This window comes from Typha latifolia, chromosome 5 (assembly GCF_019914945.1).
Source record: "Typha latifolia isolate L0001 chromosome 5, TyphaL0001v2, whole genome shotgun sequence".
NCBI classification, from domain to species: domain Eukaryota; kingdom Viridiplantae; phylum Streptophyta; class Magnoliopsida; order Poales; family Typhaceae; genus Typha; species Typha latifolia.
In genome coordinates this window covers 8,655,485-8,683,354 of record NC_133090.1, presented here as the reverse complement: position 1 = coordinate 8,683,354, position 27,870 = coordinate 8,655,485, and the positions used below count along the sequence as shown (strand labels likewise).

At 37.8% G+C, this 27,870-nt stretch overlaps 1 pseudogene; it reads right to left on the bottom strand.

Moving 5' to 3' along the window:
• Positions 1-21,031: 21,031 nt before the first annotated feature.
• LOC140788543 (senescence-specific cysteine protease SAG39-like) lies at positions 21,032-26,772 on the bottom strand (annotated as a pseudogene).
• Between the last annotated feature and the right edge of the window lie 1,098 nt (positions 26,773-27,870).

Here is a 27,870-nt window from a genome sequence, read left to right as displayed (position 1 = left end):
AATCCGTTCGTGTAAAATATAATAATTTATTAAGTTTTGGAGTTTCTACTTATCTTTTTAACTAGTTAGATTTACATTATAAATAAATTTTTAATGTTAAAAAAATATACTATTATTATAAAAGGTCAGATATGAAATAAGAATAAAAAGGTTGCTCCTTTTTAGATGAAAGATAGTCTAAGTATGATATTATAAAATAAAATAAAGTAAAAGGCTAATATATATATATATATATTTTTTAATTAAAAATAAATATATAAATATAGATAAAATCTAATTATAACTAAGTAGTTGTTCTCACTCTATCTTGATTAGTTACGAACTATGTAATCTTTACTATATAAAATAATAAATAAATAAATAAGCCTAGTATTTGATTTGTTACAAATAATATATAATAAATTATTAAAATTGCTTAAAATGTATATCATATGAATATTAGTATACATCTATAAATCGAATAATTATAATTTACGAATCTATCTATTAATCTAATAGAAACATAAATAACTAAATAAATATAAGTATTACCTATATTTATGTGTAATAGCTTGATAAGAATCATATTAATGAATAAATATTAGTATTAAAATAATTAATGTTTAAATAAGCTATTTACATTAATTAAGAAAGAAAAAACTAAATACATAAATAAACAAAAATAAAATAAAATAAAAGAGCACTGCCATAAAAGAGCACTGCCAAGGAAGAAGAAAAAGAAAGGAAGAAAAAGAAAGAAGAAAGAAGAAAAGGAAAAGAAAGGAAGGAAAGGGAGGAGATCGGGCTAGCGGGGAGGGGCTCGGCTGCTACTGGTGAGCCAGTGGCCAGCCTCTTGCCGGCAGCGTGGGTCCGCTGAACCCGAGGCCACTAGAGAGGAAGTGAGTGAGAGAGAGAGAGAGAGAGAGAGAGAGAGGGACCGAGAGAGGCAAAGAGCGATGGGAGAGCATTTGAGAGAGAGAAAGAGAAATATAGAAAGGAAGAGAGAGAGAGAGATGATAGAGGAGGGAAGATGGCAACGGTGGCGAGGCTTGCTGTGCTAGATGGCCGGCCAGTTAGTGCCCTCAAGGCTTGCCACAGCAGGTGAGAAAATTTTCTCACCTACTGGGCTCGGCTTGGGGATGAGGTTGGCCACAATGTGGCTGGTAATGTCGTGCCCAAATTATTATTATTATTTTAAGGTTGTTACAATCAAATAAAATATGTATCAATGTCATAATTTATCTACAACATCTAAACTAAGAATAATTCATATCTGGTTATCAACAACATATTAAAAAAATTGTAATAAGGCCCTATACAGGCCACAATATATCATAGAAAGCATCTTACTATTACATATATGCAACAGTTGTATATGCATATACATCAAATATAAAATCACCTATTTATAGTAACGACAAGGATAAAAATATCACCCTGAAAGTCAGCTGATACATCATATAATATAAACTCGATTAACATACAATGCTAACAACGCTCTACTCCTCAAATGCCAGCAAGGTCTCTAATGGAGTATCCTACTCAATAGGTTTTTGGGAATAAGAAACAAAGAGGTCATGAGCTAAATGCTCAGTGAATAGACCTTACCTTAAATTAGTGATACCAAATAGAGAATAAATCTTGTATTGGATAATATAAATAAAAAAATATCTTGCTCTAAATGAGCATATAAACATATCCTTAATAATATTAGATGTATAGTAGATAGCATGTTATGATTGATGAAGTATACAATTCTCAACAATATATAAATAAACCTCAAGTCATACTATTATCATAACTTTCAAATATAACACGATGCATACCGACCATGACCATGATGTGATGTTAAATGCAAGAAAATTTTGTATATAGCCGCTTATCTTTTAATAAAATTATGGTTTGCACCCTATATTTTTACTATTTTCAAATTGAGCCCTATAATTTAGCGTATATACAAAAAAAACCCTCTCATTAGATTAGTTAGTTAAACTCAACCAAATCTCTGAATTAAGTTAACTAAACTAAAAAATTATAAAAATACCCTCAGCCAAATCATACTAAAGCCATTTTAGTCGTTTTAAAAATAAAATATCTCTACTTAACAAAATATTCTGATAGTGTTAGTTCAAATCTAACCAAGGATATTTTTTGCAATTATTTCCTAAATTAGATGGCTCGATTTACAAATAGAAAATATGTAGGGTGTAAACCACAATTACATTATAAAGTAGGGTGTTATATATAAATTTCTCTAAATACAATCATATCTAAGGCATGATAACAACTCAAAAATTACATATATCAAATGATACTAGAATCATGTGCAATTCTCAATATCACAATCATCAACGTCATTTCGGTATACATCATTATACTATACTACTATGCAAAGTCAACATCCGATACCCGATGTTATCATCATACCTAAAAGCTCAAAGTATACTCAACATCTACTAAGGGTATCTTAGTCATAATCATACCCTATCATTCACAAAGAGTATATCAACATCCATCCAGACCACTTCTAATTGAGATAAATCATGAGGGGATAACTCGCTACATATGCCTTAGTGAACGACATATATTCGAATGTCTGCTGCACACATTGACTAATGACCTCAGACATAAGGCCATAAGATCACAAATATATCAAGTGTTTAATCATCTACCAAGTGCGTCTTAACTCTCGCGCCCACTTGATTTTTCTCACGCTTTCTATTAGCTATCCTATCAATCAAATTTTATACTTTTGTTCTAAATGGTAGATCATATGCATTTCATATAGTATTATAACAAGTCATGCATATTAGAAATTTAGGTGGTAAAAAAGTGAAGTGAAACATGATGCAATATAGTCTCCAACCATATATTTAACACATGCATACTCGTTAGAAACAACTCGATAGAAAATATAGATAATTTGTTCATCTCTAGTCATTTCTATATATAATCAACATACTCATATCTAAGATCAGTCTAATTAATTAAATGATAAAATATGCTCAGCTGTAATCATCTTTATATAGGGTCATATAATCATGCTGAGGCCAAAACAAAATATGTCCGTTTAATTAAATATATTATAATATAGAAAAGCACTCAACGAGGTAAGACTACTCATTGTAACTATAAATACTAAACAACCACTATTCATGTTTGCTACATCGACGTAGTTCTCGTAAGCAAGGTCCACGGGGTCTTGAATAAGAGATCGGAATCTGAAATTATTTATGACATATAATATTTGTCTTTTCACTAATTATATTTAATATGACTAAAAGATAATTTCTCGTTATAATCACATATTATTAATTCATCCTAAATATCCAATTTGATTTACAATTGGTATTTCATCCTCATATTATCATTAACTACTATACCTAATTTAGTATTTATTAATTATAAATATATAATGATATCATTATTCAAAACATAATCTTCTAGTTATTGTTTCTTTGATAAATACTGGAATTCAATAAATTAATGTAGATACCTATATATAAAAGTATATATATATATATATATATACATATTTGCATATAAGTATATAAAAATCACTCTATGATATTATATTGATAATGCCCAAATATATAAGTATTTAGAATCAAAATAATTTAACCTCTATATAACTAACTATTTTATGGAAAATCAGTAATTTAGATTAGCTATAATAATTAAATAACTAATCAACATAAATTAAATAATTTAGAATAAAATGCAAATATTACTACTGTTAAACCATGCTGGGTCGAGCTTAGCACTATTGCAGCCAAGAGAAGCAGAACCGAAAAGAGGGAGGGGGCCGATTGCCAAGCTATAAGGGAGGGGAATGGCTGCTAGTGGTCAGTCAGCTGCCGACGACCTCTCTTAGTGGCTCAGTCATCTGATGGCCCTGATTGGGATAACGAGAGAAGAAGAGAGCTAGAGAGAGAGAGAGAGAGAGAGAGAGAGAGAGAGAGAGGGAAGCTCACCAATGGGGAAGAGGGTAGACAGTGGGCTTTCTCGGGGATCTGAGGTGGGTTGTAGAACTAGAGAGAGAGAACCGAGAGAATGTGAGACAATGAAAGAAAAAAAAAGTAGAGAAAGGGAGGGCAGGGTGGTGGCAGAGTGGCCAATGGGGGTGTGTGGCACCTTTAGTACAACCTCAACCTGCATGCAGGTTGGGCACAAGGCCGGTCATAACGTGGTTGGTCGCGTTGTCTTTTGTCTTCTTTAGAGGATTACTTTGTTAGTTATATTAATTGTTATAATTAATTTTCATAAATCAGATTGTGGCCTTAGAGTACCATTACTAATTTATCATAATAGGGAATTAGCTCTAATTGGAGCTTAGCATGGTCGATTATAATTTTAGTTAAATTAATTTTAGCAAATAAGTTAGTGATCTAGGTGTATCTATCCTATTAGCAAATTAATATAGATTACTGTAGGAAAATTGTATCAAGCAGGTTGTCTTATTTAATAAAGTGGATTAATTTAGTATTGCTTATGTGATTTACTTTAAATCGATAAAATTAGTGAAATGATAATTCAAGGTAAATTGTATTAATAATTTTTAATAATATGTTAGGCCTTGGTACAGCTTTTATTAGCTATACTTGTGTATTAAATGCAAGAATTTATTAGATAGACTTACCCAAGCTTGTAGCACATGTCAGTAGGATTATTTAATTAATTAGTGTTAGGAATGTGATACTATGTTATTATTACCTTATTATCGAGATGGACTTCATACCATGCGAGGATTATCCCGTGGCATAGTTATAAACAGTTATCGAGGAAGTGACGTCAGGCAAGAGAATTTTCTATAGCCTATTAGTAGTGTAGAGAATGCAATGCCTTACTTATAGCATCCTCGCATTCATATCATGCATGTGTGCATACATTTACTTACTCTTAGTAATGCAAGTACATGTTAACTTTACTTGTTGTTTGGCATGGTTACATATATGATGATTCCTATGCATATCTTTGGGTATGATTATTTATGATATTATGCAATACATAATAATTATGTGTGTTCTATTATGCTTGTTTGCACGATATAATATCATACCACTTATACACATGCACGACCATAAAGAGAGTGACTTCTCATCTCGATAGTACCGACACCTCCCCAGCTAGATTTAAGAATGTGGGTTGTTATTATACTTATATATTATAGCCCATGCTTGAGATCTTAGTAGAATGATCACAAGCAATAAAGTAGCTGTGTCACCGAGCAATTGGTGAATTACTATCAATCAACAAGAGTCATACTTTTTAGAGTATTTAAGTTAGAGAGAGAAGAATAGAATGACGTAAAACTAGCTGTACCCGATAACATAGGGAGAGGGCATTCGTGAGTGACGGCTCACCATTTTCCATATGGTAGTGCAATGAGGTGGAGCCGAATACTCGGAGGGTACTATTAGAACTCTATGCCAGTTGCCCTGTAAGATAGATGATGCAAGCGTTATCTAGAATGATTGGGCGTAAAGTGTATGTAGGTGGCTTCTCAAGTCTGTCGTTAAATCCCAGCGTGATACTGATTCATGTGATAGGCTTATGACTAAGATCCTTAGTCTATGATTGTGGATAATTAGTTATGATGTTCACCAAGTGATGGGCTAGTATAAGTGTCGAGGTGGCCCACGGGCATGGCCCGGCTTGAGCCTAAGTGAAAGACTTGATAGTCTAAAATGGTGTATATCTTATTGTACAGTATTAATATGACCTATGGATGGAGCTCGGTGTCAGCTTGAGTTTGCAGACATAATAGTGTGGATTGATGCATATCATATTATGGATTGCTAATGTATGGGTCCATTTGATGAACACGATGAGTATGTCATACTGATTCATTGATTTTGATCATGATGTGCATATTCATATTTACCTAATATTGTATTTTTTTACACTATTTTTATATTATAGAACTGGATACTTGTTGGGCTTTAGGCTCCTATCTTTTAGTAAAAATATATTTTAGATTTGTAGATGAGCTTGAGTTTGTGGAGAAGTTGGCAAAGATTTATTTTTGTAATTTTTGTAATTATTTATTCTTATAAATTAAGCTAGATAACTTGTAGCCTCATGCATAGGCAATTGCGTCTATTTTTTTATATATAATTTTGGGCTTGTTGTGGCTTTTCACGTTATAGGATTCTTTTCTTTGTATTATTTATGAAAATATAGGTTTTTCTCTTGTATATTATATTAAAATATTGACCAACAGGTCACGTGGAAATTATGTAGGTTTTATCTATGTGATGGGCACGTGTATTTGGTGGCGGGTGATACAATATTGTATCAGAGCCCAAATTTTACCAAATAATCCGACAAGCTTTCCAAAATACTACCCATGTGAGTTGCATGTAGGAAAACTTACAGACTGCGTATAATTGTACATGATTGACAGTACTGACATCTAAGTATTACATTATAAATTCATAAAGTGATCGAATAAGAACTTGAAATGGTTATCGGTAAGTCCTTTATGTGTAACTACACGGTTAAAGCGTCGGGGTATGAAGACTTTGATGTTCTCCTCTCAAAGACGGTGCAAATGACCACAGTTGGGGCATACCAAGAAGAATTTGAGTGGATAAGTAGCCGATGCCAACCTCCATGGACGGATCAACAACTTTGCAGCACCTTCATCTCTGGGCTGCGGGGAGACATACAAGCCGACGTGAGGATTTTAAGGCCTAGAACCTTAAAGGAGGCTTTCGAAAATGCACTACTCATGGAAGACAAATATCGAGCCATGAAGATACACCTCAAACAGAATTGGACGACCCAAGAAAGCCGAAATTCGATTCGGCCTACCATAGCAGTAGGAAATGTTACCGGCGTACCAAGAGTCGCTGCTGCAACGGTGCCTCCACGAGCACCCCTAAAGCCCTCCCAAGATATGAAGCATGCACCTAGAGGTCTGAGTCGAGCACTCACACCAGCTCAAGTGGAGGAATGAAAAGCCAAAGGCCTATCCTTTCGTTGTGATGAAAAGTTTATACTCGGACATCCCTGTGCTAAACCAATGTGGTCAGTGATGCTAATAGACAGATTAGAGGAGGTTGAGGATGAGTGTAATAACCCAGAAAAAATAAATAATAATAATAATAATGTAATAACCTAGAACAATAAATAAATAAATGATAATCAATAATAATAATAATAATGATAATATATAATAAGTTGTATAAAGAAAAAAAAGAGACAAAAAGAAAGAAATAAAAACATAAGTTTTAGTGTTGCATGGCACGAGCTCATGCCATGCAAATAGTGGGCGCACGTTGAGGGCGCCACATCCAGCTGGCTGTGGCAGGCCGGCGCTGCCGTAGCTGCCGCCTTACCTACTCCACCGCCTTTCTCTCTCTATAGCTCTCTCTCTCTATAACTCATGCGTACTCTCTCTCACTCTCCCTCTTACCCCCCCCCTCTCTCTCTCTCCCTTCCTCTCGCACATCTCTCTTTCTCTCCTTCTCGTCGTCGCCGCCGCACCATCCTCTCTCTCTCTCTAGCACCTCTCTCTTTCTTTCCTTCTCGCCGTCACTGTCATCGCCACCGCACCCCCTCCTCTCTCTCTCTTTCTCTCTAGCACCTCTCTTTTTCTCTCCTTGCCGTCACCGTCATCGCCGCCGCACCCCTAAACCGCCTCACTCTCTATAACTCTCTCTCTCTAAGACTCTTGTGCTCCCTCTCTCTCACTCTCTCTCTCTCCTCTTACCGATGTCGGCTTGCCACCGTTGCCGTCGCCGTCTCCACCGCCACCGCCGCAGCCTAGGTGAGCCTCCCTCCCTTCCCTTCTCTTCTTTTTCTTCTTTTCTTCTTCTTCTTCTTCTTCTTCTTCTTCTTCTTCTTCTTCTTCTTCTTCTTCTTCCTCTCTTCGTTTTACCTTCTCTCCTCTGGTAATAAAACTATGTCTAAATTACTTATGTTATTTAGTTAATCTAAATTATATTTTTTAGATATTTACATTTTTAAGAATATATATTTAGTAACATGGTTATTAGATAAGTGTAATTGGTGTAATTTCAATTGATTATAATTATAGACATTTGTGCATAAATATACTTATAACTTCATGTATTTTATTAGATTAATACATATCTTTATAATTAGATGTATATATATGTATAGATGTACAACTTATTATACATTATTATGCATGTAATAAAATAGTAGGCTTACTTAATGTTTATATTACATGATTAAGTAAAGATTATTTTATATGCAACTCTTAATTCGTTTAGTAAGAGTAGTTGTGAAAAAATAATTAAAGTATAATTATATAATATGTGTACATGTATTTTAAATTATATCATTGTACATGTAGCTCTTTTATGATTTTTTTTATCAAAAGAGATTGACTATTATATACTTAATATATAATTAGCAAACTATGGTTTTATAAATAAATCTATAATTAGAATAATAACATATTAATATTATTATAATTGAACATATAATGTAAATCAAATTATTTAATAAAAACAAAAAAGAAAATCTAAACCTAATAAATCATCAATGTTACACAAACGGATCTTAATTGGATAAATAATTAACTTTATATTACTTAAACATTTCAGATCCCAACCCCCTTATTTGAGACCCTGTAGACCTTGCTAGTGATTTGTGATGATTGATCGATGAACGTGAGGGATACGTATATTGGGTCTTCTAATCAGACTGTGAGTAGTCTTATCCCCTAGACGCATTTCTCAAATTAGGTTATGTTATATATTATGCACATACATGTTTTGGCCTCCAACATGATTATATAACTTTATCTAGAGATGATTACAGTCGAGCATATTTTTATCATGCATATAATTAAACTGATCTTGAATATGAGTATAATGATGATAAATAGAGATGATGAGAGATGATTGTATTGTTGTAAGGTTATGTCCTTTGATCTTTAGCATGAGTATGCATGTAATAGATTAGCATGAGTATGCATGTGTTGACGATACAGTTTGGAGACTACATTGCATCATTTTTCTCTTAATTCATATTCCACCTAAATTTCCTATTATGCATTGATTTGTTATCGTGCTAGATATATATACAATGATCTGTCATTTAGAAGGAAAGCATAAAATGTGATTGATATGATAGTTGATAGAAAGCGTGAGGATACCTGAGTGGGCGCGAGGGTTAGGACGCGCTTGGTGGATAATTGATCGCTCGAAATAGTCATGATCCTATTGGCCTTATGTCTGAGGTCGTTAGTCTGTGTGCGCAGAAGACATTCGGACACATGCCGTTCGCTAGGGCATATGTGGCGAGTTATCCTCACGAGGTTTCTATCAGCTAGAAGGGTGCTCGGTCTAGATGGTTGTTGATACCCTTAGCGGATGGCAGGGTATGATTATATTTCAGATAGTCCCCGTGGATGACAGAGTATGCTCTAAGCCTCCAGGCATGATGTTAAGACCGGGAACCGGGTGTTGACTATGCATAGTAGCTAGTATGATGATGACATATAGAGCTAACATTGATGACTGAGATGTTGAGAACCTCATATGATTTTATTCTCATCTGAATACCTAATTATCAAATGGTTAATTTACATCATATATGTTGTATTTGATATCATAGCATGGTCATAGACGGCATGTATTATGTGTCATATTTGAGAGAGAGCTATGATGATACTATGACATGGAGATTATTTATACATTGTCGAGGATTATATATTTTATTAGTTATGACATGTTATCTACTTTTTATTTATATATTATTGATAAAACATTCATATACTCATTCATGACATGATACACTTTCTAATTCATATTATTCAGTACTTGATTTACTCTCTATTTGGCATCACTAATTTGGGGTAAGGTCTATTCACTGAGCCTTTTGCTCATGACTCTCTTTATTTCTTTTCTAACCCTCTCAGATATGTGTACGTGATAGCGACTTGAGATATCCCGAGAAGATATTTTAGATTGATGAGGTGAGCTATACGTAAGAGACGGTATAGATGATAGTTTGTATAGAAATTGAGTTGTATCGTTGTTTATTATATTTGTACTTTATTGTATCAGACGATGATTTGTATAGTATATGTGAGATTATAGTGCACTCGGGTATCAGTTGTTTAGTTATATTTTGATGGTTTGTTGTGGCTTGTGTGGGTCCTGCTAGATTAGGTAGTGGTATAGTGTATATTATTGTGGACTTGGATATTTATATGTTAACATATTTATTTGGTTGATAATGTAATTTATTTGGTGTTGGATTATGTAAGTATGAATATGTTAGCAGGTATTATTTGATGATGTCGTAATTATATGTGCACAGGAGTGTATCTGTGCGTGACGGGCCCTGCCCGACCTGTCGTGTGCGCCGCGCATGCCGTGTAGGCGTGAGGGCGTGCACGTGCCCGTGCTGTGCGAGGGCGTTACAATGAAATTGTAGCTAAAGATGAGGGTGTAGCTGGACAGCAAGGAGGAGTATCTGAGGAGCAACCTATGGAGGACATGATGACCTAGATCTCCCTCCACGCCTACTCAAGGACAGCCACACCAAAGACATTGCGGGTGAACAGTGTAGTCAAGAAAACCACAGTGAGAATATTGTCCACCCATAACTTCATTGACAAGATGCTTCTTAGGAAGTTTGGCTCGAGTCGGAAACCGCGGTTGGGTTTGATGTGACGATTGGAGATGGCACCACATTGTGGGCAGATTTTATTTGTGGTGGTGTGGAGTTGAAAGTGTAAGGACAAATTTTCACATTGGATCTCTATCCATTGGCCTTGTGATGTACCGACATTATCTTGGGGCCTCAATGGCTTCAAAGCTTAGGGCCCATAACATTTAATTTTTCAAACCTCACACTTACATTTCGGAGGAATGGTGCGACAAGGGCCGACGTTGCAATCGCTATTGGAACATCCATATGCAAGGACCGAGCTCTACTCTTGCAAATGGTTATTACTAAACCAGAACATCCACCATCAAGGGAAATACCCGCTGACATGCAGGAGCTGCTGTAGAAATTCAGGGATCTCTTCGAGGAGCCTCGAGGACTATCGCCAACCCGTCGGCACGACCACCGCATTCAGATCATTCCAGGGCTAAACTAGAAAATGTTCGACTGTATCGGTGCCCATATGTTTAGAAGGAGGAGATCAGCAAATTGGTGGTGGAGATGCTAGATCAAGGGATCATTCAACTGAGTAGGAGTGCTTATTCATCGCCGGTGTTGCTGGTTCGAAAGAAAGATGAGAGTTGGCAGTTTTGCGTCAACTACCGAGCATTGAATGCAATCACCGTCAAAGATCGGTACCCAATACCAGTGATCGAGGAGCTACTGGACGAACTTATAGGGTCGGCCTACTTCAGTAAGCTTGACTTAAGAGTCGACCCTGAAGATGTGCACAAAACGGCATTTCAGACTCACGATGGCCACTACGAGTTCCGAGTCATGTCGTTTGGACTTACCAACGCACCAACGACATTCCAAGGGCTGATGAATGACCTTTTTTGCCTGCACTTGCATCAGTATGTGCTCGTCTTCTTTGACGATATCCTAGTATATAATAGGAATTGGGGCGAACACTTGCAACAAGTGCATGAGGTGTTGAATATTTTGCGACTAAACCAATTGAAAGTCAAGATGAGCAAGTGCCTTTGGGTGAACCACGAGTAGAGTACTTGGGTCACATAATATCAGCAAGAGTGAAAGCCGACCCAAGCAAGATCAAAAACATGGTGGATTGGTCGATTCCCACCAATCAGCGGGAATTGAGGGGATTCCTTGGGTTAACGGGGTACTATCGGCGATTCATTGCCAACTATGGCAAGATCGCTGCCCCGCTGACCTCTTTACTCAGAAAAGGAGGGTTTCAATAGACGAGCAAGGCGATGGAGGTTTTTGAAGCATTGAAGACAGCCATGTCTACCGCACTAGTTTTGCATATATCCAGTATGATAACAAATCAATGCATAATAGGAATTCATACGATTCGGATTTCACCGATGTCGTCTCGAGCATGGATACACTTTAGGGATATCTTTAATTCTTGTTTAATTATTTATTTCAAAAAAAATTCTGTATGTCGCGTTCAAACGTGGGTGGGGTGCGTTTGAACGCATTTGTGAATGTCTGCATCAGGTTCGCAAATATAGAGAATGCAAAATGTGCGTTCGAACGTGGTTAGGCGCGTTCGAACGCGATCTACGAAAATCCACTATTTCTAGGGCTAATAATTTTTACTTTTGAATTGTTTGGTTAGCCTCTAAAGATGTGGATGGCAACCAAGGAGTCATTATTAAATGAATTGAGTTTTGCCGTAGTCTTCTTCATTTTCTTCTCTCTCATTCTCTCGTTCCCTCGGCGTCGCCGCTTCTAACCTCCTTTGACCGGCCACTCACCCTAGTCCCTTAGGGGCGACCCACTCCTCCCTCTTCTTCCAATCTATCTATCACATTGCCCTAACCCCTTCCATCATCCATAATCCTTCCATCTCCACTTACTCACTAGTGTCACCCCATTATCGCTAGTCCACCACTATTCATCAACACCTAGGATCTCGTGCCTCCATCCATAGATCCATAGACGAACTCCCTAACGTTTTTCTACTTCTTGGACGATATCTCGAGATCCCACTGTCCGATTTTTCCTGAAACTAGATTTGTTGGAAAGCTCTTTTCCAGGACTACAACATAAAATTTCACATCGATCCGACGGATGTATCATTCAGGATTTATTTTTAAAGTTCCATGCTAGATTCTGTCTAGATCTAAAAACGGGATAGATCGAACTTTAGCCTAAGGGAAAATTATATCAGAAATTTAGGTGAAATAGAAATCAAGAGAAAAATAATGCAATGTAGTCTCCAATAATGTAGTCAATACATGCATACTCATGCTAATCTATCACATGCATACTCATGCTACAGATCAACTGGATATAAAATTATAATAGTATAGTTATCTCTAACCATCTCTATACATCATCATCGTACACTTATCCAAGATCAGCTTAATTATATGCATGATAAAATATGCTCAATTGTAATCATCTCTAGATAAAGTCATATAATCATGTTGAAGGCCCAAATATGCATATACATAATATATAATATAACTTAGTTTGAGAAAGGCATATAGGGGATAAGACTACTCAAATCTGATCAGAAGACACAACTCACGAATCTCTCACATCCGGCAACCGAGCGACAACTCGTCCTAACAGTGTCCACAGGGCCTCACATAAGGGATTCAAGATCTGAAAATATTTATAGCATGAAGTTAGTCGTGCATTCTCTTTCTGTGAGGCCGAGCCCAGCACTGTGTAGAAAGAGAAGAAGAGGAAGCCGAGGAAGAAGAAGAAGAAAAGAAGAAGAAAGAAGAAAGAAGAAGAAGAAGAAGAAGAAGAAGAGGGGAAAGAGAGGAGGGGACCAGGCCAGCGGGCGGGGGGGTGGGTAGGCCACTGCTGGCCAGCTAGCAGCTGGACTCTCACCGGCGGCTTAGTTTCGGTGAACCTAAGAGTAAGAGAGAGAGAGAGAGAAAGAAAGAAAGAGAGAGAAGAGAGGAGAGGAGAGGGGAAAAGAAGCTCACCTTGGCCACTGTGGCGATGGCGGCAACAGTGGTGGTAATAGTGAGAGACAGAAAGAAGGAGAGTTTGAGAGAGAGAGAGAGAAGAGGAGGAAGGAGAAGGAGGAGGCTCGCTGGCGTCGGTAGCATGGCGGTGGAAGCGACGGCGGTGGTTCGAAGTGGCCGGTGTCGGCATACCGAGATGAAAAAGTTTAAGAGAGAAGAACGAGAGAGAGAGAGAAAGAGAGAGCATCTGAGAGGGAGAGGGAGAGAGAGAAGGAGAGGGAGAGATAGATAGAGAGAGAGAGGCAGTGGAAAAAATGGGCAGCGACGGTGGGGGACCCTGCCCCGGCTAGCTGGCCGCAACTGGTTGGCTGCGGCAATGGCAGCTCAGGCGTGTGGCACCCACCATGCAAGCTGCTCATGCAGCTTGCATGGGCACGAAGCCAACCGCAATGTGGCCGGTCACGTTGTGCCCAAAATTTTTTAATTAAATATTTTTTTAGGACAGGTTGTTATAGTGTTGGTGCTAGGTTGAGTGCAGCGCGCAGCCTAGCATGGGGCTTTGAGTTACATTGAGCCCAACCCAAGTTGGCTTGGGCTATGTGCAACTCTACCCAAGGTAGGAGTGGGTTGGGTCACGGCCCAACCCAAGTTGGTGGTATGTTGGGTTAGGTTGCTGTCAGCCTACCCCATGTTAGGTTCAGGCTGGGTGTAGCCTAGACCATAGTGTGATGGGATGGGCTACGACCCAGCCCATATTTGTTTGAGTTGGGTTGTGGCTCAACCCAAGTGGCTTGTTTGGCCTTTTAGATTGGAGGCTTTTAGGTCCAAGCTTGTTGGGTTTTATGGTAACTTTGGGTTTAATGTTGTGATCTTTGAGTTGGTTGTTGCCTAGTGAATTCAATTAGGTATGAGGCAGGCCCAAGTGTTTTTATTGTTATCTAAATTTTGGTAATTTATTTTTATCCTTTTTAAATAATGATCATTCGTCAAACTTGAACCCAAAATATTAATCAACTTTAAATGATAGCTTTGTTAGTTATATTAATTATTACAAATTAATTTTCATAAATTAGATTGAGACCTAAGAGTGCCATTACTAATTAGATCTAATTGAGTTTAGTGTGATCAATTATAATTTTGGTTAAATAAATTTGAGCAAATGAGCTGGTGATCTAGGTGGTTTTGTATTAATTGCTTCTGTCAGAGAATTAGTACAGATTATTGTAGAAAAATTATATCAAACAAGTTGTCTTATTTAACGAAGCTGATTAACTAAATATTGCCTATGTGATTTATTTTAAATTGATAATAATTAGTAGAACAATAATTCAAGGTTCATTTTAATTACATTTAATAATGGTAAAACTTACCAGCTCTACGTGTGTATTAAATGTAAGGATTTCTTAGATGTATTTACCCAAGCTTGTAGCGGATGCTAGTAGGATTATTTAATTAAATAGTGAGTGATGCTTATGTTTTTATTACTTTATTATCGAGGTGGACTTCGTACCATACGAGGATGACTCTATGATGCACCTATAGATAATTATTTGGAAAGCAATGTCAAGCAAATGAAACTTCTATAGTCTAGGAGTAGCTTTTGGTATCATCACATTCATATCATACATGGGTGCATACATTAATTTATTATTGGTAATGCAAGTAGTACAAGTAGTACATTCACTTTACTTGATGTTTGTCATGGTTACATATATCATAATTTATATGCATATTCTTGGGTATGATTATTTATAATAGCATGTAATATATGATAATTATGTGTGTTCTATCATTCTTGTCTGTGCGAAATAATATCATACCACTTGCACACATGAACAACCATAAAGGGAGAAGTGACTTTTGCGTCTTGACAATACTCGACACATCCCAACTAGGATTAGAGTTAGGGGTTATTATTATACTTATATTTTAGGGCCCACTCTTGAGGTCTTAGTTTGTTGATCATAAGCAATCAAGTGGCCATTTTGCTGGTCGATGAGCGATTTATTATCGATAGACCAAAGTCATACCTTTTAGAGTATTTAAGTAAAAGAGAGGAATGTTGGATGACGTTGACCTAGCAATACCCGATGACACAGGGTGAGTGCGTCCATGAGTGACGACTCATGATTTTTCACATGGTGGTGCATTGAAGTGGAGCCGAGTGCTTGGAGGGTAGTATTAGGTGTGATACTAATTCATGCGATTGGCTTACGATTGAGATTCTTAGTTTGTATTAGTGGACAATCAGTCATGCTGTTCGCCTGGTGATAAACTGGCGAGTTACTATTAGGGTCTACTCTCCTAAGAGCATCTCTAGCCAAGAGATTTGGAGCCCAGTGGACTCCAACGGGGCTCCATAGTTAGCTCCAAATATGGAGCTAGCTATAATGGGGCTCCAAATTTGGAGCCCTACCAAAATATTTGGAGCCCGGCTCCATTTCTTTTTAGACTTTTTAAAATTTCCAACTTTGCACAATAAATATTTGATCCAACAATTTTCATTTCATCAGTATCATTTATTAAATAATCTAATTAATTAAATTGTATATATAATTAGTTTTACTAATTAGTTTTTAACAAAAATAGTATCGTTGGAAAGGTCTCATCGAGATCTTTTAAATGAGTCTAATATTAAATTATTTTTAAGTTAATTTAAATTTTTAATTTTTTATTGTTTATAAAATAATTACTTTTTATTATTTGAATATTGATCTTGATCGAGGATAGAGAAATCTTGTCAATTGATTTAAATAAGATTGAAGATTCGGATGAATGTGCTTTCTTTCAAAGAAAAAGAAATAAATCAGTAAAAGAAGCAATATTTGTTTTCTAGTCGGAAGTTCGTGAGAAGATCAATATCAAGGAGGTGGATACAATCAAGGAAGAGGAGGTAGCTACGGAACCCGTGGCTGTGGAGATGACTTACCAAACTATTAAATATTTATTATTTCTATTATTAAATCTTAGTTTTTGCTTATTTTGTGTAATATAATTTTAATACTTTTAGTAATGATATATAATGCTTATTTTTTATGTTTATTTTGTGCAATATAATTTTGATATATTTAATTAAAAAATTAGTTATTTCAAATTAATTTTGAAACTACTAGATATTAGTCTTATTTTAAAGATCTCGATGAGAGTTTTCTAACCATATATTTTTTACTAAAAAATAATAACACTAAGGTCTATTAAGTAATTTGAAATAGATAATCTAAATATATATTATATTATTTTTTAAATAAATACAGAGCCTAGTGCATTTAAGTGCACCAAGCTCTTGGCTCTATATTTGGAGCCCAAATATATGGTTACAAAACTAAGGTGTTTGTGCAGTCGAGTGTGAGCACTGAGGTGGCCTATGGGTGTGGCTCTGCATGAGCCTAAGTGAAAGATTTGATAGTCTGAAATAATGTATATCTTATTGTATAATGCTAACATGGCTTAGGCGGAGCTCGACGTAAGCTTGAGTTTGAGGGATGATAGTCTGGATTGATGCATGCCATGTTATGGATTGCTAATAAATGAGCGGATTAGATGAACATAATGAATATGTGGTCATAATGTATTTATTGATTTTGATCAAAATGTGCATATTTATATTTACTTATTATTGTATACTTATTTACACTACTTTTAAAAAGGTAAAAGTAGATACTTGCTAGGGTTTAAGCTCACCACCTATTAGTGAAAATAATTTTTAGATTTGTAGATGAGCTTGAGTTTATAAAGAAGTTGGCAAAGATTTATTTTTGTAATTTTTGTAATTATTTATTCTTATAAATTAAGGTAGATGGCTAGAAGCCCCTACGTAGGCGATTGTATTTGTTTTTGGATGTATATTTTAAAGCTTGTTTTAGCCTCTAGCATTATATGCTTCTTTTGTCTATATTATTTGTGAAATTATGAGTTAGAATATTATTTTGAAATATTGACCAACAGGTTACATGAAAATCACATGAGTTTCACCCACGTGTAGGGCACATGTATTTGACGGTGGGTGTTATACTCTGACCTATATAATTTGTTTGCAAAGGGTGCGCTTATCAAATGTGGATCAGTGATCTATGCAGAAGCTTAGGTGCTAAGAGAGGCAATGGGATGTCCTATAGAACAAGGATAGACGATCTATCTATTGAGACTGACTCAAAAATCTTATCCAGATGATCAATGAGGGTGATGGACATTAGAGTATAGAAACTATCATTGGAGATACTACGGCGTGGTAAGGCTAGCTAACAAAATCAAGTTAAATCACATTTATTGGGAAGCTAATTTTGCAGCCAACTGGTCTGCCAACTACTCCAGTGCTAATGTATCTTTATTTTTATGGGATAGCTTAGTCGGTCCTGAGTTAAATCACCTCTATGCTACTGACTTTTTGTATAGGAAGGGAAGTATGTTGTTGTGTTTTGAGGCTCTTGGCCTTTTCATTTAGTGAAGTAATTTTACAAAAAAAAAAAGGGTATATCCTGCTCTTTCCTTTTGTGGTCCACAGTAGAGAGGCCTTTTCTCTACAATCTTTTCTAATAAAATTATGGAGGCACTGTACCTTCTTTACCAAAAATATATTATTTTATTTGACACACTAGCATTTCAGGGATACTTGGTGTATTTTGATTCTTTGCAGAAACTTTACAGATTCAAGACTTTGATATCTTAGGGTAGGGAATTGTTTAGAAAAGTGTTATTATTACAAAATTGCTTGGGGGGAGATTATTAATGTAATTTTATTATAATGACAAGTTCTTGGGTACAAAACACTTAAAAAAATAATGTACGATCAAGTCACACTACTTATAAAAGAAGTGCTCACATGAAGTGAATTATGAACGAAATTAAATCTTGTCAAAAAAGTCAATCTCAATATGTGCTACAGTAAATTAGCACTTGCTATACTGTAGTGCGAGCTGATTTCAAACAGTTGGCATTGACACAGTTGTTCAATCAGAATACTTATGGAAAGTAAGTCCGATGCAAACAAAACTTAAATCAGTTCTAATCGATCAAACATAACAACAAAGAAAAATTTAGAAATATGTTTAAACTTAGAGTTTTCTGTTGAGAATCACTTACTATGAATTAAAGAGGTTTTAACACTACAAAAGTGATTTAGAGGCAGAACTAACATCTACAATGGAGTACTTATCTAAAGGAGCTTCAACTTTATATCATTGTGTGAAGAATTATTTGAATATGAGTGTTAGTCAAACAGTGACTATAACTATTAGCACATTGGAGGAGTTGAACCAGAGGGTAAGGATTTAATCGAACTCAAGAGAATTTCACGTAAACCATCTATGAGTATAGGATCCCTCACAAAGCATATTTCTTGTCAAATGTGAGAGTCAGCTACAAATGTTCGTGTCCTTGGATACATTATAGATTAATCATCGATCACAAAATAAGATGAACCAAGTTATCTTTCATCACATCTAAACCACATGAAGATTTTGAGAATGTGATCCATGTCGAGCTAAAGACAATCAACAAGGATGCAATTTATGTTCACAGAATTGTTCATTGAGGAGTTCAAACAAGAGAAAGACTTCAATCAATGGTTGTGTAGAGTACCATATGGATGATTGTAAGTAAATATATCTATGATTGTTAATGAAGTAGATTGATCTAAGAGGTTGATCGGATTTTTGATTTTTTTTTTTCGTAAGGGCGATTCGTCTACTTTAAAAAAATTGTGTCTATTTTGAGTTTCAGAATCAGTATTTTATACTTAGTAGGATTCAACCTTTATAGTTTGACTCGAACTTGACTTTTCATATCTTGTGCACCTAGTTGGTCTAGGATTTCTATATTTCCTTCAAAGTTTCAGAGGCAAAATCTAAGAATCTGGTCACACACAAATCAATCCATCGATGGCCATGTCGACTAGGATAGGGTGTGCCGGTCGGCACTGACTATGCCAGCGGTGTACAAGCATGTGGCACAAGGGGTGCTGTGTGACACCCGTCTTAGTAGCTTTCCCACTTGCCCGCTCATCGCCCCCACTCTTGGTGTCTCACTCGATCACCAAACTCGCCACTCTCGGCGTCTCGCCCGCTTGTCGGACTCGCCACTGTCGGCGGCTCGCTCATTTTTTGCGCTAGTCGCTTGCCGCTTGCCCGCTCTCACTGCTTGCATCGGGTGCCCTAACTCAAGGAGGAAGAAAAAATATCCGCAACTTAAATTTTTATTTCAACCCGACCTGATCCGATCCATCTCACCCTTTGTGAGTGGCATTTAGACGACGAGCGGGCAAGCGTAAGGTTGGCAACAGCGGCGAGCACAAGATTAGCGCGGGTGATGAGCCCATTCTCTCTTATTATTACTCTCCCTCTCTTGTAGCATGGCTGGTGATCGGCATGGTTCAGGCGTGTGGCACGGCCGTCGTTGGATTAATCTATTTTACTTGATTAGTAGATACAAGAGTTACTTATAATTGCTTATACCTCACTGACAACGATTGATTGAAGTACTTTTCTTACTCCCACTCCTTTGTGATAAATTGCATAATTTGTGAAAATAGATCACCTCCACCTGATTGTCCTCGACATGGATCACAATAGCTCTCATTTAGTTGTGGACGTGTACTCACTAATGGTTAAGCCCCTACACTATGTTTGAAGTCATGAACACAGACAATTGAACTCCTAAAACGTATAGAAAAATAAGATCAATCCTTTGAGGGATTGTAGAACTCTCTAGTTTATGATCTTTGATTTCCTTTGTGTTCCTTAAGGCTTTGAGTGCTTTGAGTTTAGAGACTCCTCTAAACTGGTTAAGTGACCCATAACCTAGTTCAGTAACTAAATATATTTTTATCTTTTTTAAATCTAATCAAGTTTACTTTTTAAAAAATTAAGATTAAAAAATGAGACTAACTGATTGAGTTTGGGGCTTAGCCTCAATCCAAACAAAACCTAAAGCTCTCTAGCCACTGAGATCATTTTATGTCTGGGAGTAACCTTGTATTTCGGACTAGGTGCATTACAAAAGAAAACACCAAGTTTAAAATAGTTTTTAAACATTCCTTCTCAGTTTTGGTCAATCATTTTGAACTGATTTGAACTCAATTAGCACCTGACTTATTTTCATTAAGCATTACATAGCTAAAACTAGGTTGCAGTTTAACCCACGAAAAATGTTCGAACCATTTTTGTGGGAAAGCTAAATTTTTACTTCTTTTGGCATTGGATCATCAATTTCTTTGCACGTACAGGTCTTTAATAAGTAGTGTAACTTATAGAGCTAATTAGCAGTATCGAATTGGTAGATTTATCTAGTGTATTAATTGCTATCTTAAATCCACAATCTTCTTGCTAGGTAATTGATATTGCTTGGCATATTCAACTCTTGATCTCTCTCTCTCTCGCCACATTTTATTGAGGAAGACAAACATTTCACACCAAACCACTTCAGAATAGCACACCGTACGTAACAAGAAACAATATATGGCTTGACAAAGTAAATAGAGGAAGGAAGAGTACCCAAGTATATTCTTCTCACTTGGTGGGATAAGAGGCCATCATAGCAATTCCACACAAACCTTTTGGATTGGTTATGTCCTTTTTCATCAGTATGTATCCCCCTTGACCCCATGACGTACCCCATGAATTCTTCACGATCCAATATTTGGTTCCTGAACCATCTACTCCATAACCAACAGCAGTAACACCATGGTTTAGGTTAGTTCCGCATGGGCCTTTGAAGACGCCGCTCTTGTAGAATTGGAAACTAGATCCACTGGCATCAATGGCGACTGATACTGGCTGGTTAGCCACAGCATTCATAAGTGATGCCTCGCTATTGGGTGGCACATCTTGGTAGCCAGTAATAGTTGCTGCATGGTGTGGTAGCTTGCTAATGATGCAAGTACCCTGCACTGCATTATAAGGGTAATCTGATTCAGTTGTGATGCCGCCGTTCAAAAGGACATAGTAGAAAGCATAATCCATGTTCCCACCGTTGCATCCACTACAAAAGCTATCACAATCCACCAGCTCTTGTTCAGATAATGATACAAGTGCTCCTGTCTTTATTTTCGTAATTCCTTCACTTGCTGCTACCGCAGAGAATGCCCAACAAGATCCTGTAATTTTTCATTTGCTACAGTATAATTTAGTATATACTACTTTTTCCAATCCTAAGTTGTAAGAATAATATAATAGAAGGGATAATATATGAAAGCCATACTTACCACATTGGCCTTGGTTCTTAACAGGCGCCCAGTGACCTCCAGTCAATACTAGAAGGCACTGAAGTCATGTTGTCATACTTGAACGGCGTCGATGGCTTTCCACCATTGAGGTTAGTATAGCCGACATGAGTAGCTAGAAACTCCTCATTTTTTAGGTCAGCATATTGATTTACACTAAGGTAGTAGGTGCGCGCTGGTGCAGCATTCGAGGCTTCTATAAAATTCACATTTCTCTTGAATACATCGTATCTCTTTAGCTTCTCCTCAGCATTTTTGTAGGCTCGACCGTACTCTTTCATCCACTTCTCATACCTCTATCATTGCATCTTCATTTGGTATCCCAAGACTAGAGGCCACAGGAAACACACAAATAACTAGTATAAAGGCTAAGAAATGGAATGTTGCCATAGCTCTATAATGTGAGTCGCACATATGATCTTTCCTCTTCATGATATTAATAAGATCATCATCTTGTGCGCTTAATTAGATAGAGGACAATTTTAATCTATGGGCAATTCTCCTAGTGCCATGCCATCTCCGGCTTACAATGTTGTTTGGTCGCATATATAAATAGTAATTTTATGGACCATAGTTTTCTTAAATTATTTAAGAAGTAATTGGTGATGCAACCATAGATTGTTCGTATATAAATAAATGTACACCATTTGTTGCGATTCAACTGCAGATGCGTAACTACGATCAAATGAAGAGGTTGACTTCGGTACTCCTCCTTTAACAATGGACTAAATCTTTGACATGGAATCTTTACAGTACATAAAACTGGTACTCATTCTTCGACCATTAACTGAATCTTTGATCTATGTGCAGTTCTCATAGTGGCATTTCTTTGCATGCTAAGACTCGTCTGGGCAGTTGCAACTCCATTTTTAATCACATATGTAGAGACTAATTTTAATTTATTGGTGGCAGTTGTCTTTTTTAACCAGTAATTGGTTATGCAACCATAGATTACCAAGGACAAGCCTTGAGATTCTAATGTGTTTGTGTGTGTGTGTGTATATAAGAGAAGAGATAGAAAAAGATGAAGTAGAATATTATTTCATGTCTTCGTGTACATCACATTTTGTCATTCTGTAAGTTCTGCATACTGTTTATGCAGAATCCAATCAAATGCAAAACTTCAAGCACATCATAATAGGAGGTTGACATTGCCACTCATTCTTCGACAGTTGGTACTGAAACATTCACATGGAATATTTAAAGTCCAAGAACTATAACATTAGCTTTTGGCGGTTTTATATGCTTCAACTATAAAAACTAAATATAATGGATATAAATTGGTTATTTACTACATCTAGTTAAGAATTATTTCTACTAGGACCGGTGGATTTTGACTCAATATACTAAAACTGCGTCATTATTGTTACTCTCAATTTAAAGATGAAAATAAAATAATTTAGTTTGATTTATACTTTGATTTACTTGAAACGAGCAACTGAAAATTGATTTATAATTTGATTTACTTGATTTCTTTGCACACTCTGATCATCCATAAGTTATATGATTTGATCATACACCTGAATCTAATTTTTACAAGTCAATCAAATATGATTTTAACTCCAAATTTGTTATTAGAAAAATATCTCTTACAATCTTCTACTTGACAATTTCGTGCCAAAACACAATTCCTGAACAATGCTCTAGAGTTTATAAAACTTTCTAAGATCAAGACATATGAGTTTACTTCAAATTTGTATAATGAAAATTAATCCCTGTGAAGATTATAAACACTAGATAAACTTCATGAAATGCATCTGTTATATGAAAACAAATTTTTTTTTGAAAGAAAGTCCGTAGACTTGTGTTTCATTTCATTTAGCAAATAAAACTTGATACAATGAAAGAAACGAAAAATAGGGTGACAACCCTTTTACAAGTCAAATAGACTAAACCATGAAAAAGCACAGTATTAAGTTAAGCATAATACAAGCTATCTTGCAAAGAAATGGAGGGGATAGGACAATAGTCCTAGAAACAAGTCTCCCACTTGATCAGCAGCACCACAAAGAGAAGCATCAAGAAGCATCAAGAAGCTTGAAAGGGTAGCACATGTAAAGGTGATTCAATGTCCTATGGCATAATCAACACCATAGAAGAATTGAAATGCCAAACCTGCAACACTAGCAACAAGAACTACAACAGAAAATAGTAAAAAGATGATGATGGCTAAGCCAAAACATCAAATAGTGCAAGAACAACCTCCCACCAAGAGAGAACCCACTACAAGCAATGCTTTACAAAAAAAAAAGAACAGTAAACCCTAATAGATAAAACAATGCTCGGCAAAAGGGAGACAATCCCGACCACCAGGCAACAGGAAAACCACAATAGAGACAGTGGCTTTAGTAAGCTGAGGGAGGGGAGAGCGAAGGCAGTGGCAACAAAGGTTGTGGCATCTATTGGTGGAGAGAGGATAGCAGCGGTGGTGTTAGTGATGACTACAGCGAAGTCCGAGGCTAGTGAGGCAAGAAGGGGTCGGCTACCGTAGGTTCCGACGGCTGAAGGACGAAGGCGATCTCATAGACGGGCTTTGGCACTAGGAGGAGGGCAGTACTGACGATGCTGCCAACGAAGGCCAGCCGAAAGCAAAAGAGGTAGGGAAAGAGAAGAACAAGGACAAGAAGGGGAGAAGAGAAGCACCGACTACCAGCGGAGGGCAGTGGGCGAAAAAGGAAAAAAGATGTTCGGAATCAAATTTGATACACAATTTTCAAAACAATTCAAAAATCAATTTTCATAATTGAATTTCGGCAAATCAATATGTCCGGAATCAAATTTTATGTCTAACTTAAAGATATGAAATAAATATCGTAGTTGATCAAGTTTTCAAAATAAGCAAGTATCTTCCAAAACTTTTTCTCGCAAATCAAAACAACCATATCATGACAAGGCAGTGTGACTAGACCAAATAACCAAAATATGTCCAAGTACATGCCAAAGTAATCATCGAGAAACAAACATCAAATCTTGAATATAAAGACTACTCCCACTAAATCTTAGTTAGTAAATTACTCCCTCTTTTATGACAAATTGACAAGCAAAACAAATTATGCAAATGCCAACTATAATAGGAAAGGAGGGAAGAAAATTTTGAAGTGAAAATGGATGAACTCCCGAGGAATATATGTCAATGACTGGCAACACTGTCTGCATGGGCCAGGCCCCATCTAGACGCTAGAACAAAAATTTTGAGCATATCAACAACTATGATTTGTTCCATCTAGACTTGAGCTTTTAGGATTAAGACATAGAACACTGGATGGACGCGAGATCCTTTAGGTAACACCAATCTATACGCCACCGGGCCTAGTCGCTCAAGTACGCAAAACGACCTCAAAGTCACCTATCGAAAGTGCTGAACATGCATGAATACTAGATCACAGATCGTGAACTCCTACTCACGATGCTTGATCATAGATCTACTTCTTGCGGTTCTGTGCCTCTACCATGTGGGCCCTCAGCCTCCTCAAGATGGCATATCTATCCGTCAGCTCGAGGTCCATCTCCGTCTGCATTGAAGATGCTACGGGATCATAGGTTCGTAGAGTCAGTGGTAGTTTACCATACACTGCCTCAAAGGGAGTCATCTAGATACTAGTGTGAAAGGCACTATTGTAGGACCATTCTTTGGCAGACCAATAATTTGAGCCACCTCCTGGGGCGCTCTCTTAGAAAGCAGTGAAGGTATTGCTTAATGCCACAGTTCACTATCTCGATTTGGCCATCAGTCTACGAGTAGTAGGCTGAAGTCATTGATGAAGACCCGATCTTTGTCTAAGACTATGGAACGTGGCATGCCATGGAGCTTGCCGACAGTGTGTATGAACACCTCCTCTACGATCTTCGCTGAAAATGGGTGCGCCAGAGTTGAGAAGTGGGCATACTTGCTCGACCTATCTAGCACCATAAATATGACTAAGTATCCCCGAACTACTAGTAGCCCCTCAATGAAACCCATGGAGGTGTCCTGCCAAACCTGCTCTGAGATTGGCAAAGGCTGTAGTAATCTCGCCGGCCTAAGGGAGTCAGCTTTTGCTCGTTGGCACATTTCACACGCCCTCACGTACTCTATCACTGCCTTCTTCATCCCGGTCCACGTATAGCTCTACAAAAGCCATTTGTAGGTCCTCAGTGTGCCCTCATGCCTAGCCTCTAGAGTAAAATAGAAGAGGTCCACATAGAAACGCCAACTCCTGTCCTTCTTCCTCACTAGCAGGACAAATAAAGAATATGCACTCTGACTCGGCTGGATGACTCCCTACTCCAACATCTCAGTGACCAGCCTTGAGATCTCATCCTTTTACACATGTGGATATTGGTAGGGTTGAATGTTGGCTAGATCGGCCCCTGGCATAATCTCAATCCAGTGGTCGGCATGCCTGGTAAGGGATAGCCCTTTCAGGGCCTCAAACAGTCCAGAAAAATTAGTCAATAACTAAACTAAATTAACGGGTTTACTTAAGCTTAGAGTGGGCTCAGGTACAGTCGGGACTCCACTAATGATACACTTTGGCACCTGATACACTAATGAGTGGCTGCAACATGGGGTGCGCCTAAGTCCGGACTCCATCCAATCTCACCAAGGTCCATCCGTCTGAAAGGTAAGCTACATGTTTGAGAAGTTGAACGTGATTGGGCCAAGGCTCTAGAGCCACTAGGTGCCCAAGACCATGTTTGCCCCACGGAGTGCCAAGGGGTGCAAGTCAACGATGAAATTGTGGCCCTACACCTTCATATGCTCATCGCTAGAAGTTTCGTGCCATCCCCGAAAGTCACCACAAAGCCAATGGTAGGCTCATCCAAGAAATTATGCATACTTCCAGTGTCAATGAGTGTGTGTACTCTATGTTTCCTGACCACCCCGAATGGGTCTTCGGGGCACTCGTCCCCTGAGTAAGCATGCATGGAGATCTCGGTGGGGATATCCTCGTCGAGGCCCTCGTCCACAGCCTCTATCATATCCTCAACAACCAGGTCATCCTCCATCACCTTCTCGCCTCTATCATCATAGTTGTCAATCAACATCACATTCCCGATGGCTATAGCGCAATGGTGGCCTAAAGTGAACCTCTTGTCGCACTAATAAAACAACCCCTTAACCCGTTGCTCCTCCACCTGCGCGGGTGTGAGAGTGTGGACTATGGGTCGTGCCCCTCCTCCCTTAAGACCCACGACTAGTCTAGGTGTTGTCCTCGTGCCAAAGGGGGGAAGGGTAGCCCTCGAAACAACTATCGACCTGCCGACTGCATCCAATGCACATGTGATAATCCTGTCGTCTCGGCTAGTCCATGAAGTCCTCAAAGCACTCCTCAAGGCACGTGCTTCTACTCTATCCGAATGGCATCCTCGAAGGCTTCGCTCAAGGTCTGAGTCTGTAGGGAAAGGATGTCAGCCTTAATCTCCTCGCGTAGCTCCGAGATGAAAGTGCTAACTAGCAGCTACTATGTCCATAGAGGTCGGCGTCGACTACTCACACGCTCAAACTCCTCTTCGTAGGTGGCTACAGATATCTGCTAAACCAACTTGGAGAGTGTAGCAGAATAATCCTCAAAGCCACTATCCCAAACTGACTCGAGAGTCCCTCAATGAACACAGTCCATGACTTGAATGGCTAATGGATGCTCACTGACTGGTACCAATGGAGGGTAGCCCCCTCCAGATGGAAGCTTGCCAATAGCACTTTGACATCTTCTGCTGTTCTCAGGTACTCAAAGAATTGCTCGGCTCGAAAGATCCAATCCAATGGATTCCCTCCCTAGAACTTGGGAAAGTCGAGCCGTGTAGTGCGCCTGCAAATGCCGTTGTCGTAGTTTAGGTCATATGCCATTTTAGGCCTAACCATGGGTGGATGGAATACACCTCATGGTCACTCTATAGCCGCTCCTTATCATCCCACTATAACCCAAAATCATTGCGGTGCAGCCATTGGACAACAGCTGCCGTTTAGGCCCTCTTATTCCACCAGAGTCTCAGGTCCATCCCTCCTTGATCTGGTCCATATGGGGCTGGTGGAGGGACCCTAGAGCATATTGGAAGTGGAACGAGTCCCTCTGATTGCATGGCAGCAGCCCAAGCAAGCATGCGTTGCGGTGGTTGGCCGGTTGCTGCTCTTGGCTCCTTCAC